This window comes from Lathyrus oleraceus, chromosome 2 (assembly GCF_024323335.1).
Source record: "Lathyrus oleraceus cultivar Zhongwan6 chromosome 2, CAAS_Psat_ZW6_1.0, whole genome shotgun sequence".
Taxonomy (NCBI): domain Eukaryota; kingdom Viridiplantae; phylum Streptophyta; class Magnoliopsida; order Fabales; family Fabaceae; genus Lathyrus; species Lathyrus oleraceus.
In genome coordinates, this window is record NC_066580.1 from 214,859,024 (window position 1) to 214,875,446 (window position 16,423).

Consider the following 16,423-nt stretch of genomic DNA (forward strand, 5'->3'; position numbering starts at 1 on the left):
GAAAGTTGTTCCCCTTGATCTCATCTTTCCAAAAAGTTCAAGATCATTTCATTTGTCTAAGAATTGGCTGACTTGCGCATAGTTTCTCTTCAAGGCTCCATTTGGATTAATTTCATGTTCACTTTCCAATTTCCATTGCATGATCACATGACACACTTTCAGCATTGCACATGATGAAATTTGGACATGATTATATCATTTCATGCGCCTATCACACGCCCATGCAACCATGCATGTGGAGTTTGCTATTTTTGGCATTTTGATGGAAAGGTGTGAAAACCAATTGCATTGCCTATAAATAAGACCATTCATGCTCAGAATTATGGACACCTTTCCCAAGCCTTGGACCTGCAACCCTAACCCTCACCATTAGAGGACAAACTTGAAGGTTTTCAATTGAAAATCGAGTTTCAATTTCACTTCAGTTTTGAAGTTGAAACTCCAAGAATCCAAGCCTTTCCTTGATCCAGTTCAACTTCTGCAAGCTTTTGAAGTAAAGCCAAGGCCAACTAGAAGCAAGATCAAACAAGCAAGATCAAACAAGATTCAAGATCCAATTCAACTTTATCTCTTTGATTCTCTCTCAATTCTTCACCATTCCCTTTGATTTTTGGTTGGCTAAAGTCCTACCAATGTAAGCAACAAGATTGAGTTTCTTTGAGGTCAAATCGAAGCAACTCAGTTCATCATCCTCAAGATTCAAATCCTTGTATCTTTTTATATACTTAGAATTGGAGAAAATTAAGGCCAGATTCGAGATCCTGGGCATTTTCTCTTTGAAATAGTGTCCTTGTTTTTCATTTTCCATTGAGATGAAGTTGGACCAGTCCATTGGAGGTCAACCTTGACTTTCTGTTTGGGCTTTGGTCAAGGTTGATTTGACTTTTGCTGCATCAAAACTATTGGATTTAGGGGATTGATGAAATGTATATTTCATCTCCCAAAATGAGTGAATGGTTTTGATTTGATAAAATCCTCCCTTGGTCAATTTGTGTTTCTATCTTCCCCTCCCTTTTCATCTTCATCCCTATTCTTTCCCATTACCTCATTTGACCAGTGAAATCTCTAATTTCTTAAGGATAATTGGTTCATCGATGACCTTGTATCAGATTAACCAATACAAGTATGACTGAGATAAGTCCCTCCCTCTTGATCTTTTCTTTTAGTGTGTGGTATGTTTTAGGAGTTTCGTTCTTCATACTAAATCTCTAACATGCATTAACACCTAAATTTTTATTGCCCAGCCTTAGATAGTTGTGACTTCTACATAAGTCCAATTACGATTTCTTAACATAGAGCTAAATTTGACCCTAATGGCATAACATTCTAGTAAGTGATATTTTAAGTCTCCCATTCTTCATGGTATTGTATGGAGACTTGACCTTTTTTCCTTTCATAAGAGCTAGTGGCATACTTGTTGAATTATCCAAGTTGGGGCCCTTCTCATGGAAGATCTCTTGGTTTAAGGATTCATACTTGTGAAAGAATGGTTGAGTGTTCTCCAAAGAATGACTTAATCAATAAAAAACACCACTAACCTTTGACTAACCTTTGACTAACATTTGACTAACATTTGACTCATTCTTATTAATATTGCTTTACCTTCAAGTCATTTACTTTATGAAATTTAAATTTCAGTCATTTATCATTCATTGTCATTTATGTTTCATTTAACTTGTTTATGTTTATGTCATTTTCACTTTGCTCATTTAAGCCATATGTTGTGATTACATATATTGTTTATGCATTTTGGTTTTGTTTGTGGTCTTAGGACCTTAAAGTACTTAATAACAACAAAAAACCCTAAAAAATGTCTGGTGGGCTGTTGATCTTGATCTGAACTCTTTGACTTAGAACTAGGCAACATTCCCTATGCAAAAAGGACATGGCCAATGCCGACATTCTGATACTGAGCTATTGTGAACTGAGCCTTCATCTGATGCAAGCCTTGGATCTCGTTTGAATTCATCTGCTACTTTGTCTTTGTGCTAATTGTTATTTTGACCTTGTGTATGATGCTTACCTTGAGTTGATCAAGGAATATTTCATCTGATACATGAGAAGACAAAGAAGATTGCTAGATTTTGGGATTGCTTGCTTGGATGTGGCTATCTTTATTTGATGCCTTGATCTTCATAATGTTTGGATACTTCTAATTGCTCATTGATTATTGCTTGATTAAAAGTACAAAGGGAAAATGGATTTTCTATATGAAATTCTTGTCTGTTGGATTGCATCCCATTGGTCAGATCTTTTCAAATCTTAACTTTTAATTTATGCTTAGGATAGCCTCTTCATCTCCTCCCACTTCTTAAATTTTAAAATCTCTCCCTCTTTTCAAAAGCTTCCTTTGCTTGTGATTCAACCTATACTTTGTTTTAATGATTAGAAACTTTGGCCTTATGCCATTGAATTTTCAAACTCTTTTTCTTAAATCAAACTTGTAAACAAACTTAACCATATTGACTTAAAATTTCAAAAGATAAAAAGAACTGGCAACTCCATTCTACTTTTGGATCTTTATGCCCCTTTTCTTATTTAAACTTTTGTTAAAAGCAATTCACCAACTTTGAAATTTTTACCACGAACTACGAGGTTTTGATCCCTCATTTTTATGTTGGTACATACGCACAAGTCTGAAGGTCTTGTCAAACACAAAAATATAATCAATGAATTCTTTTCTCATCCCCACACTCTATTTTTCTCAAACATCTTTTATACCAAAAACATATGCACATATAAAAAAGGGCTCCCTAGGAGTACCTAGGACATTTTGGGTGCTAACACCTTCCCTCTGTGTAACCAACCCCCTTACCTGTAATCTCTAGCATTTTATTAGTTTTAATTTGAAAACTTCTTATATTTGGGTTGTGTTTGTACTTTTCCCTTTTCCTTTGGAAACAATAAAAGCGTGGTGGCGACTCTAGTTTTATTGACGTTAAGCTCATCCGTAGCTTGATGGTCATGAATTTACCACTACAGAAATTAAGTGGCGACTCTGCTGGGGACCAATCCTCAGTGGGTTTAGCCTACTTTTTATGTGTATATATTTGTTTATTTGATGTTTGTATACTTGTTTTTGTGATATAATCAGTTTGTTGTGGAGAGATAAGTTCTAACCTGAACTTGAGTGCAATTAAGATAGGAGGATGGTATAGTCATGTTCAACTTGTGTGGAGTAGTCGTTAACAAGTTCGCTTTAGACCAATCTACTTTGTAGAGACCCTTTTGGAGTTACTGATGTCACACAAGTTGTTTGTGGATAGACATTACTTTCTCTGATTTGGGGCCCGAGAAGCTGAGGATTGTAGAACATTTACCCAACTTGGATTATTTAGGACGTAATGCGGAGACTATTCAGGTGTAGCCATGATAACAGTTGTTACGCGATACTACACTCAGACGAGTTTCTCTTGAGAATATTATGGGTTGATGAGTCAGTCATCCTAACCTATAATATCCGATAGATGGGATTAAGATTCTGGGAACTTCTTAGAACATGATCTACAGGTTTTTATCCTTAGTACACTCCTTTAGGATGGTTCTTAACCTGACTCCATGTTTGTGACTCGTAATAAACCCTTTGATTCTTGGTTGATTCGATCAAGTCTTGTCGATATCAATGGAACTTGGGTGTTGATAAGGTGAAAACCATAATCCACCAAAATGGATGATTGATCTTGATGATTACTTGATCCATCCCTTTACCTTTGCTTGTGTTTGACTTGTGTGTGATTGTTGCGTTCATGCATACATGCGCATCATAACATTCATCACAGAAAAATAAATTTCAAGGAACTGAGGTCTTATTTACAAATATTTTAAGACCGTGGCTTGTGGTTGAAGGAACACTAAGAAGTACAGTTTGAGATGGCCTAATTTGAAAGAGCTAAGGAAGTTAACATCTTTGTATTAGATCCCTTGGACTTCAAGCAACGTCATGGAAAACTTTTGTCTATGTTATCTGCTGATCTGGTTGAAGGACTTCTAAGTGTTTTGGTTCAGTTCTATGATCCTCTTTATCGATGCTTCACTTTTCCCGATTATCAGCTTGTGCCTATGTTAGAAGAGTATTCCCATCTCTTGGGTATACCCATATTTGACAAAGTACCTTTTACTGGATTAGAGGAGATTCCCATATCTCATGTTATAGCTGAAGTTCTTCATCTAAAGAAATATGAGGCTGGTGCTCATTTGGTGAAGAAAGGAGGTATTCTTGGGTTGACTTCTGAGTTCCTCATTGGTAAAGCTATTGCCTTTGCTCAAGCCGGTAGTATGGATGCTTTTGAAGCCTTCTTTGTATTGCTCATCTATGGTCTAGCTTTGTTCCTTAACATTGTAGGTTTTGTTGATGTTAACGCCATTAGAATCTTCTGGATTAGGAATCATGTTCCTACTCTATTGGGTGACATGTATTTCTCTTTGCATTTAAGGAATTATAAAGGTGGTGGGACTTTTGTGTGTTATGTTCCTCTTCTGTACAAATAGTTGATTTTGCATTTGCCTCAGACGCTTGCTTTTTTGGGGAACAAGCAATGTCTATGGTGGTCTCAGAGAATTATGTCTCTCACTAATGATGATATTGTTTGGTATGATTTTGCATTGAGTAATGTGGATATTATTGATAGTTGTGGTGAATTCTCTAATGTTCCTCTCATTGGTACCCAAGGAGGAATCAACTGCAACCCTACTTTGGCTCGTCGTCAACTTGGGTTCCCCTTGAGAGATAAGCCTAATAACACTCAGTTAGAAGGTCTTTTCTATCAAGATGGTAAAGATCCCCAACATTTGAAGCAGGGTATGATACATGCTTGGCATAATTTGCATAGGAAAGGAAGATCCGAGCTTGGTCCGTGCAACTATGTAGCTTTGGAAGCTTACAATATTTGGGTGAAGAAGAGAGCTTTGGAGCTAAAGATGTCATATGCTTGTGAAAGACCTATATTTATGGTTGTGGCTGAGCCATCAACTCTCCCTAACTAAGATGTAGAGGAGTTGGAAGACGCACTCGCCAAGATGAAGCAAGAGAGAGATATGTTGGAAGTTCATTCCATTCTTTGAGCCGAAAGCATGAAGAGTTACAACTCGAGTCGAAAGATAAGGATGCACTTATTGAGATTCTTGAAGATCGAGCAATGAAGAGACAGAGAGAGCCAGAGGGTCTATCTTCCTCTAGCATACCTCAACCTTTTGGTGCTTGGAAGAAGATAGTTAATCAGCTTGTCCTTGAGAAGGCTCGGATGAAGACATCCTTTGAGTACGAGATTCGATGCATCCGAAGCAAGTACGCACCAATAGCCAGATCATCTGATACAGTTTCTAGGGGTCCTTAGGATGATAGTTTCCTTTTCTCTTGTTTTATACTTTGGTTCCTAAAATTGTACTCAGTGTAATCCTTCCAATTTTTAGGAATAAAAAGAGATTTTATGGTCAACCAAATTGTTATTATTTAACTATATATATTTGCAAATAGAACTTCACATGTTCCTTGAAATTAAACAATCAAAAACATTGCATTTATGCATCATTTGCATAGCAGGTTTTCTTCCGCCAGATGTCTTATCAGTTCTTCTTCTATGCATCTGCCAAGCTGACTCATCGTTATAACACTCGTTTTAATCAACCAAGGATCATAGAGCATCTAGACCAAGAAAAATGAGAGCTGAAGGATGAGATTGCCAGGTTAATGGTGCTGATGGAATCTATCATTACTGCACAAAACTGTCGCATTACGCGAAAAACCGGCGGGAAAAAGACACAGAGCCGCCACCGTGCGTTATTTATCCCAAAAGAGGGAAAGGAAACGCTCGAAGTAAACCTGGAAAGGAAATGGTCTCACGACTAGAGATTGATGGGATCGGGAGTCGGTTATGCGAAGGGAAGGTATTAGCACCCCTACGCATCCGTCGTACTCGATGGGATCCACGCTCAGAAAGAATAGAAGAAAGGTTGCTAAATAACTGCTCAGAACTGCACAAGCTGGAACGAAATACAGATGAAAGACGGAGGAAAGGGACTCGGCAGGATATCGCATCCTGGGCCTACGGGGTTTGTCAGACACAAACATCAGAGTCGACGTAGTTCGGGGAAATGGGAAACGGGCTCGCTAGGATATCGCATCCTATGCCTACGTATCTCATCTGGAATGAGAATCAGAGCTACCGTAGTTCGGCTAACACACGCCGAAACAAAACACACGCAAAGACGCTGAGACATCAAAAGAAACTCGCAAATAGAAACAGACTGCCAATGGCTGGTCTTACATCAGACTCCAAACAAAAGAAACACAAACAGGAAACCGAATGCCAATCGCTGGACTTACATCAGACTCCAAACAAAACAAACAAACGCACACAGGAAATCGAATTCCAATCGCTGGACTTACATCAGACTCCAAACACACCACAAATAGGAAACCGAATGCAATCGCTGGGCTTACATCAGACTCCAAGCACACCACAAATAGGAAACGGAATGCCAATCTCTGGTCTTACATCCAACTCCTAACACACACAAAAAGGTTATCAAATTGACAAGCTAACAGGGAGTCTGGTACTCGGACCTAAAAGCTGTCAAGCAAACACCAAGAAGACGCTGAGACGTCAAAAGAAACAAAAGGGTGAACACACAGACTAACAGGGAGTCGGGAACTCAAGCCTGATAGCTGTCAAGCAAAACACACGCAAAAAAGAAAAGGGTGCCCGGAGAGATCTCGCACGATCTCCTGCCTACGTACCTCATCTGGTATGAGGATCAGGCCGACGTAGTTCCCCTTAACAGGGGAGAAACTTTATCCTAACCAGAGACCAAGGGAATAACGGACTAAAAGGGAGACTGACTCGAGCCTAATAGTCATCATGCAAATTATAACCCTAGGTTGAGGTATCTGAATCAAAACCTAACTCGCACAGGCAGCAAGTCAATCACACAGCAAGTAAGCAACACAGGTGAACAGGTATCACACGCTATATGCAAACAAGTGGCTCATACAAGGCTGGGCTTTAGTCAAGGGGTCAAATCAACCTCGACAAACAAGCCAACTGAAAGGGGTATCTGACAAAGCTCTTAACCACTAACATTGACCGTCAGGGTGAGCAGATGAAAAGGTGATGAGGGTAAGACCTCATAGCTCTTAACCCGGGCCTGGGTGAGTTTGAATCAAAGAATGTGTGGGAGTCCAGAATGAGGAACTCTATTCCACAATGACTGACTCTATATACAAGATTTTGGATTTTTATTCAAAATGCATCAACACATGGTGTGAGCAAGATGAAGGACTCAACTGAATAGCAGGGGATGGATTGCACATCCCTTCTATCTGCCAATGCCTCTTCCCTTAGGAGGTCTTTACATGTGCAAGGCACAAAAATAAACAAGCACAAACATTGCCTCTTAAGAAGGGCTTCAGACAGGTGCCTGCCAAAAGGACATGACAGGTCTTCCAGACTACATGGAGAATAGGAAATTACCTAGGTGGTATGCCAACCACAAGCAAAGCAAAGCAACTCAAGCAATGAGTTAAAGCTACTAAAGTACCTGTAAGAAAATCTAAAACATCAGTAAGGTACTCAGACAAACAACCAACAGATAACAACAATCAGACAATCCCAATCAATAGTGATACACAAAGCAAGGTACAAAGTGCAAGCAACTCAAATTGTTTCATCATTCAAATAACCTACAAAATAGCAAGGTTAGTCACACAAAGCAAGTAAACAAAGCTCAAATGAGGAAGCAACATCAACCATGGAGCTAAAGGCTTGGTCCTGAAAGGCAAAACTCAAATTGTGAGTACAAACCCCTAGGGCAAAGCCTAGGGTCAAAAGTGAATCAAAAAGTCAAAACAAAACTTAACATTCAACATGAAGCAACTACATTCACTCAAGAACATTTCCTAAAAAGGACCAAATCAAAATCATTAAGCAAAGTCATGTAGTAAGCAAGAGAAGACAAAGACAATTTCAAAGCATTCAAATGATCATCAAGAATCAAAATTCCATATCAAAACAGAAATGAATCAAATAATTCTGGAAATTTTCATGTGCACACAACATGTCTTGTACAATCATCATGCCAAAAATCATAAACAGAGGAGCTCATTTGATATGGATATGAAAATGCACAAGCTAGACATCAAATTGTGTGACACACATTGTCACACCACACATTCATGTGCCTAAAACAGAAATGAAAAATGAGAAAAATACACAACCAAGCCTCAAAAATCCATCAATATGTTAGGAATCAGTGTACCAAATTTCAAGTCAATTGGCCAATGTATGAGCATTTTACAATAGAATGAATGAAGCATGTCACATTTTGCATCATGATCAAATAACACTTCACCAGTCAAAATCCATAAATTATAAAATTAGGAAAATCACATGATAAAATACTAGACATCTCAATGAACATTTGGCAAAAAATTGCATTCAATTTGGAGCTATTTTCAATTAGTTATGATTTTTGGAAGTTTGGAAAAAATATTGAATTAAAATGTCACATATGCATGATAATGGAGGGAAATGAAGTGAATTTGAAAAACGTCTCATGCTGGAATCGAAGCGTGTACATGTTCAAAAATCAGGCGCTGAAGAAAATAACATTTGAAATGCTAAAGCCTGGAATCGAATTGAGGCTTGGACCAAAACGCATGGCTTCAATAATTGACCTGGCATCCAACTCATGGTCTGTGCCTACGTGGATTGTGGTCAAACGGATGTGAGCCTACCAAAAGGCCAACAGGATGCGTACAAGGACGCACACATGGCGCCAAACCCTAGCCAACCAGGTCTGTACAGACGGCGGCGATATGGAGGAAAACACCGTCTTCTTCGTGAAGACGGTGGTGAATAGTGCTCGCTCCAAAAAAAATTCCAGAATTCCAAAATAATTACATAAACGAAAGATCTGCCGAGCACAACATGAATCCACTAATATTTTGGCCTAATTCCTCATATCTTTTGAGAATCGAAGCAAAACATTTTCTAACATCAAACTTTAAACACATATATCTCACTCAATAATCATCCATTTTTCATGTTCTTTATATCAGAATTTCCAGCATGAATAGATCTACAAGTCTATGTGCATAAAATAGAGAATTAGGAGATTCGAAATTTGCACCTTCTTGAAGCTCCAATAATGGCAGTAGTGAATTCTGGTGATTCAAGGCTTGGCACGTGTGCAAATCCACTCCTGAGCACTTGTTATGAAGCTTGATGAATGAATTGAAGCTTGTAGTGGCTTAGACCTTGCTCAAATCTGAACTTCCATACTTGTGTTCTTGAGATTCAAGTGCTTGATTATGGCTCGAATTCTTCAAACAAAAGCTGGATCCACACTCAATCAAGCTCACTGATCATGATTCTTCAATAAAATCAAGGTGCTATGTAGAAGAAACTGAAATTTCAATGTGGAGCAAAAATGGAGGGAAGAAGAATTTGAGATCTAGAAATGGTGAAAAATCCCCAAATTCTGTTATGATTATGTATTTATATGCTGTGCTAATCACATTCTAATCAAAATTAAACATGGTTAAGTGTAATTAAGTGAAAATAAGGTGTTTTGGCAAATTTGGAAAATTGGTGGTGCATGGCTAATGCAAACGTGAACAGTACCATGTACATGGTCAAATTCACTCAAAATCATTTTATCAACACAATGGCAATGGAAAATGGTTCATGTAATGCACCAATTTTGAATTTACCATTTTCCCTCCAAAATGGCCATGAAATAGCAAATGATCATAGGATGAATTTTCATGCCATGTGATGAATGATTTGGAAATTTCATATCATGAGAAGAATAATGCAAAAAGGAGCACTCAATTTGGAGTTATGAGTCAAAAGTTATGCCCTTTTGAAGTTTCAAGCACACTTGGCAATGATTTGATCATATCTCCTCAACCATTCATCATAAATTCATGATCTTTGACTTTTTGGAAATGGGAGAGAAAGATCTTTAACTTTCGTGTTGGACAAAATTTCATTTGAAGCTTATTTGATGATGTAAGATCAAGTTGAATTTGGACCAAAATCTTTCCATTTTTGGAAACTTTCAATTACAAGTCACTTTCCATTTTTGGAAACTTTTGATCTGAACTCCAATTCTTCAAGATATGTATTTGACATGATGAATAAACATTGTTGGAACACGAATGGGATGAAAAAAATCAATTTCCCAGTTCAAAACCCACAGTTGACATTCTGTTGACTTTTTGGTTGACAGATGACTTAGAAGTGCTCTGATCAGCTTGAGCCTCAACCACTTGAGGGATCGGCTCCACAATGAAACTTTGGCTCAAATTAGCTCAATAATATAACCATATGATCTCCCTCCAATAAATAAACCCCATCTCCTTGAGAAACCCTGACTGGTAGAATGGCATTGATTAGGGTTGACCAGAGGTCAAAACCCTAATCCCAAAGAAACTGAGCATGAATAATGAACCCCTTGATAAGGACATAACCATGATGATGATGATGTATCCTTGCAACCAAGATAATACTCAACCTCCTTGAAGAACCAAGAAAACCCTAATTGAAGTACAAACCCTCAGATGGCTAGTGATCAATTTATGAGACCCTCAGGCTTGAATCTCTTAATCTCTCCTTCTTCTGAGAAAGACTTAGGAGGATGACTTGTTTATTTCATGATATGCAATATGCAACTGCCTAATGTCCTACAAAATGATATGCAGTATGCTAAACTAGTCCCAAGAAGAGGAGGGCAAATTTTGAGGTGTTACAAAAACCAGTCATCACCAACTCCTGCAACTCCTCCCCATAGGACTGTTATTTATAAGGTTGCTACCTCAGATGTTCCTGTTATTACTGCCAGTCAATCTATTCCCTCTATTCATGTTGGATTCCTTCGGGGGATTCCATAAAACTTTATGCCAGAAGGGTATGCACCCATATTTATTTCTCTGTCGGCATCTAGCCCGGTCATGTCACTGTCACCTCCATTTGTTCACACTCTTCCACTCTGAGCCGTCTGAGGGTCCAAATGTGTATGAGAAGATGGAAGAGATGAAAGATCAATTCCTTGAGCTGCATAAAGAGTTGAATACTTTGAGAGGAAAATATTTGTTTGGTAAGAGTGATGTTGAACTCTGCTTGGTCCCCAATGTTAAGATCCCGATGAAGTTCAAGGTCCCCGAATTTGAAAAGTATAAATGTAATACTTGTCCATTAATCCATCTTGTGATGTATGCTAGGAAAATGTCTACTCGGGCTCATAATGATCAGTTGCTGATTCACTATTTCTAAGACAGTTTGACTAGAGCTGCTTTGAAGTTTTAAAGCTAATTAAAAGAAGTGAATTCAATGTTGTGGAGCTGCTGCTCCAAACTCCATCAAAGACCTTCGTGCTGTCACTATTGATGAATTCTGAAGCGTTCAGAGAAGCACTGCAGAAAGTGCTATAGCAGGCTTATGTTGAGCATGATGTGACCGTGGATCAGTTTGAACACATAGTTGCCAACATTACTTTTTGTAATAATCTAAGCTTTTGTGATGAAGAGCTTCCGGAGGAAGGCATAAATCACAATTTGGAATTGCACATTTCTATGAACTGCAACGAGGATGCTATGTCCAATGTGTTGGTTGACATTGGGTCATCTCTGAATGTGCTGCCCAAATCAACTTTATCAAGACTCTCCTACCAAGGCGCCCCAATGAGGTACAATGGTGTGATTGTCAAAGCGTTCGACGATTCTCGTACAACTGTCATCGGTGAAGTGGACCTTCCAGTTAAGATAGGTCCGAGTGATTTCCAAATTACTTTCCAGGTAATGGATATCCACCCAGCCTACAGTTGCTTATTGGGAAGGCCATGGATTCATGAAGCAGGAGTGGTGACATTTACTCTACACCAGAAGATGAAATTTGTGAAGAATGACAAGCTTGTCGTTGTTGGTGGAGAGAAGGAATTGTTGGTGAGCCATCTACCATCTTTTACTTATGTTGATGCTGAGGAGGAGGTTGGAACGTCGTTCCAAGCCTTGTCCATTGCTGATGAGATGAAGAAAGTTGGGGCACCCATGTCTTCTTTGAAAGACGCACGAGAAGCCGTTCTGACTGGCAGCACTGACAAATGGGGTCGTATGGTGGAAATTACTAAGAACAAGAATAGGGTCGGATTTGGATTTCAACCAGGGTCGTTCAACATCAAAATTGAAGTTGTGCAACCAAGTTTCCGTAGTGGAGGGTTCATTCATGGGAATGATCAACACTCAGCTGTCATGATTAAAGACAGTGGATATGAAGACGAAGCTTGCGCCAACTTTATGACGCATGGTCAGACTTGCAACAATTGGGTTGTTGTTGATATTCCTATTGTTATTCACAACTCTAAGTAATTTGTTTTCATTTATTTTTTTAAGAAAATCTTTCTCATATGCCTAAGGGAGAAGTGAACATTGTTGGACATTTTCATGATTATCATTAATAAAAGACAATTTTATTCATCCACATCTATGATGTTTCATTTTTACTTTTTGCTTTTTCTGAAAATGGTAATCATAAAAAACATGAATAAATAATAATCTTCCATCTGCATAATATTTGGTCGCATTCCACTTCTCTAAAATCAAAATATCAAATCATTATGCATGTTGGTTCTCAAATCCATTGAATACAATGATCCTACTCTCTCTCCAAACTTTGATTTCCCTGTGTTTGAAGCTGGGGAAGAGATTGATAATAAAGAAATATCTGATGAGTTATCCCGTTTGCTTGAGTACGAGGAAAAAGCCATCCAACCGTTTGAAGAGCAAATTGAACTAGTCAACTTGGGTTCCGAAGATGATGTGAAGGAAGTTAAGATTGGGTCTCAACTGTGTCTAAAAGCTAAGAAGGGGTTTATTGATCTTCTTCGAGAATATTCTAATGTGTTTGTTTGGTCCTATTAAGACATGCCTAGGTTGGATTTTGAGATTGTGGAGCATAGGTTGCCATTGAAGCGAGAATGCGCGTTGGTCAAGCAGAAGTTGAGAAGAACTCATCCTGATATGGCAGTAAAGATCAAAGAGGAAGTGCAGAAGTAGATTGATGTTGGTTTTCCTGTAACCTCCGAGTATCCGCAGTGGGTGGCCAAAATTGTGCTTATTCCTAAGAAGGATGGAAAAGTTCGTATGTGTGTTGATTATAGAGATTTGAACAAAGCTAGTCCGAAAGATGATTTTCCTCTGCCACACAATGACATGTTGGTAGATAATACATCCAAATTCAAAGTCTTTTCATTTATGGATGGATTTTCCGGTTATAATCAGATCCAGATGGCACCTGAAGATATGGAGAAGACCATATTTATTACACCCTGGGGAACATTCTGTTATAGAGTGATGCCTTTCGGTTTAAAGAATGTTGGTGCAACGAACTAGAGAGTTATGACCATTCTTTTTCATGATATGATGCATAAAGAGATTGAAGTTTATGTTGATGATATGTTTGCAAAATCAAGTGATGAATAAGAACATGTTGAGCATCTATTGAAGTTATTACAGCGTTTGAGGAAGTATAAACTCCGCTTGAATCCCAATAAGTGTACTTTTGGTGTTCGTTCTGGTAAGTTGTTGGGCTTTATTGTCAGTGAGAAGGGTATTGAAGTTGATCCTACCAATGTCAAAGCAATACAAGAAATGCTTGCATCCAAAACGGAGAAGCAACTAAGAGGTTTTCTCGGCCGCATGAATTATATCTCGAGATTCATATAGCATATGACTACCACATGTGCGCCTATATTCAAGCTTCTTCGGAAAGATCAGTCTTGTGATTGGACTGAAGATTGCCAGAAATCTTTTAATAGTATCAAAGATTATCTGCTTGAGCCTCCGATTCTATCTCCTCCTGTTGAAGGAAGACCGTTGATCATGTAACTGACTGTGCTTGATGAGAGTATGGGTTGTGTTTTCGGTCAACAAGATGACTCTGGAAAGAAAGAGTATGCAATTTACTACCTCAGTAAGAAGTTCACGGACTGTGAGACTCAGTATTTTACGCTTGAGAAGACATGTTGTGCATTGGCTTGGGCTGCTAAGCATCTGCGCCAGTATATGTTGAATCATACTACTTAGTTGATATCCAAAATGGATCTAATCATGTACAATTTTTAGAAGCCTGCTTTAACTTGGAGGATTGCCCATTGGCAGATGTTGTTATCCAAGTATGATATTGAATATCGATCTCAAAAAGCTATCAAGGGTAGTGTCTTGGCTGACCATCTGGCTCACCAACCGATTAAAGATTATCAGTCAGTTCAGTATGATTTTCCTGACGAAGAGATCTTGTACTTGAAGATGAAAAATTATGATGAACCATTGCTTGAAGAAGGTCCAGAACCTGGTTCCCATTGGGGGATGGTATTTGATGGAGTTGTTAATTCATATTCTAATGGCATTAGGGCAGTGATTATTACTCCTCAAGGAACTCATTTTCTATTTACAGCTAGATTAACCTTCAAATGTATGAACAATATGGCGGAGCATGAAGCTTGCATTATGGGGCTTGAAGAGGCCATTTGGTTGTGAATCAGATCAAAGGTGAATGGGAGACGAATTAACCCAGTTTGATACCATATAGATACTATGCGAGAAGGGTTTCAACTTTCATTACAAAGTTTGAGTTTCAACATATCCCTCGAGATGAAAATCGGATGGCAGATGCTCTTGCGACTTTAGCTTCCATGATAGTGGTGAAATTTCGGAATGAAGTTCCCAATTTGACTGTGATGCATCTTGTAGCACCTCAAATTTGCACCCACCTTTTGTACATACATTTTCATCTTTAGGTCATTAACATAACATAGTCCATTGCATAACATTGCATTGCCTTTTGCCCAAGTGCAAGTTCCTCAGACAAATTAGGTCAAACTGATCAGGAGAATCAGTCAATCAAGCAAGCATGAGCAATTTCCATTGAGACAAAGCCCTAGGGTTGGTTTATCAAGTTCATATGATTGTGTGATCATTGTGAAGTGGTTGGGCCAAAGATTGGATGCTCAGAAGTCATCAGTTAAGCTGAATTTCAGCTGAAACCCCAGAAAGTCAACTGTGGTCAACTGTGCCTGATTTTATGGATTTGAAGGTGGGAGATGGTTTGAAAGGCTTCATTCATGTCCATACGAGTCTCATTTGACATATCAAATATCAAGGTTGAAGAAAATAAAGTCAAATCAAAAGTTTCCTAAAATGACAGGTGACCTGTAATTGGAAACTGCCAAAAATGGAAAGTTCTTCTCCTCAAATTTACATCATCATACAAGCTTCAAATGGAACTTTGTCCAACATGAAAGTTGAAGATCTTGATCTCACCTTTCCAAAAAGTCCAAGAACACTCACTTCTCATGTGTGGTTGGCAAGTTATGATCAAATCATTTTCAGAAAAAGTTGAAATTCAAAAGGCCATAACTCATGAACCATTTGGCCAAATTGGGTGATTCTTTTTTGAGCAAGTCACATTTGATATGTACTATCACATTGCATCATTACATTTCATCAAAAATCATCACATAAAAAGGTCATTTTTCAAGTGAACCAATTAAATTTTGGTGGGAAAAATAGTGATTTTCAAAAATACATGGAATTTTCATGCCAAACCAATTTGCATAGCTTCTAAACATGATTTATGACTTGCTGCAAGCAAAAGTTTACTGTTCCATTGGTTCAAAGTGAGAAAGGGCAATTTTGCCAATTGACATAACATGAGTTTCTTGCTAATCACTTCCAATTTGTGCTAATCATGTTTAGTAGCTGGATTAACACATGGTATAAATTCATAATCATAACAGAAACTCCTAATAAACAATCATTTTTCTCAGATCCAAATCACAAATTCTTGAAATTCTCTCAAATCCTCTCAAACTTCTTGAACTCTTTTCATCGAATTTCACCATTGTTTTGCATTGTTCTTGCTGGAATCTTCATCTGCAGGTGGAATTGCACATCTGTTTGAAGCTAACATTGGAAGAAGCTTAAAGAATCGCATCTGTTGAGACCTTACTCATCCATGGCAGTTTGAGCATTCGTGGAACTGGTGCACAATTGAGCTACAAGACCTACTCCATTCATCTTCTACATCATCAATCATCATCTGTTTTGGCAATTGGCATCTTGAATCCACCGAATCCAACACGGCATCATCACTAAGGTCAGAATTCGATCGATACAATTCTTGAAATTAGGCAGTGGATCTTGTAGATCTTACTTTGTAGATCACGCAGAACTTTAGATTGAGAATTTTCATGCTGAATTGAGTGAGTTATTGCGATTTGAATCTTGACATGTTAAACTATTCTTGTTCGATCCATTCGATATGAGTAGAATTAGGACAAATGCTTGTTAGATTCATGATGTATGTTGAACGCCGGTCATTTTGATATAAGGCATGATGATTTTCGTGATGATTTTGTCCTTCATGAT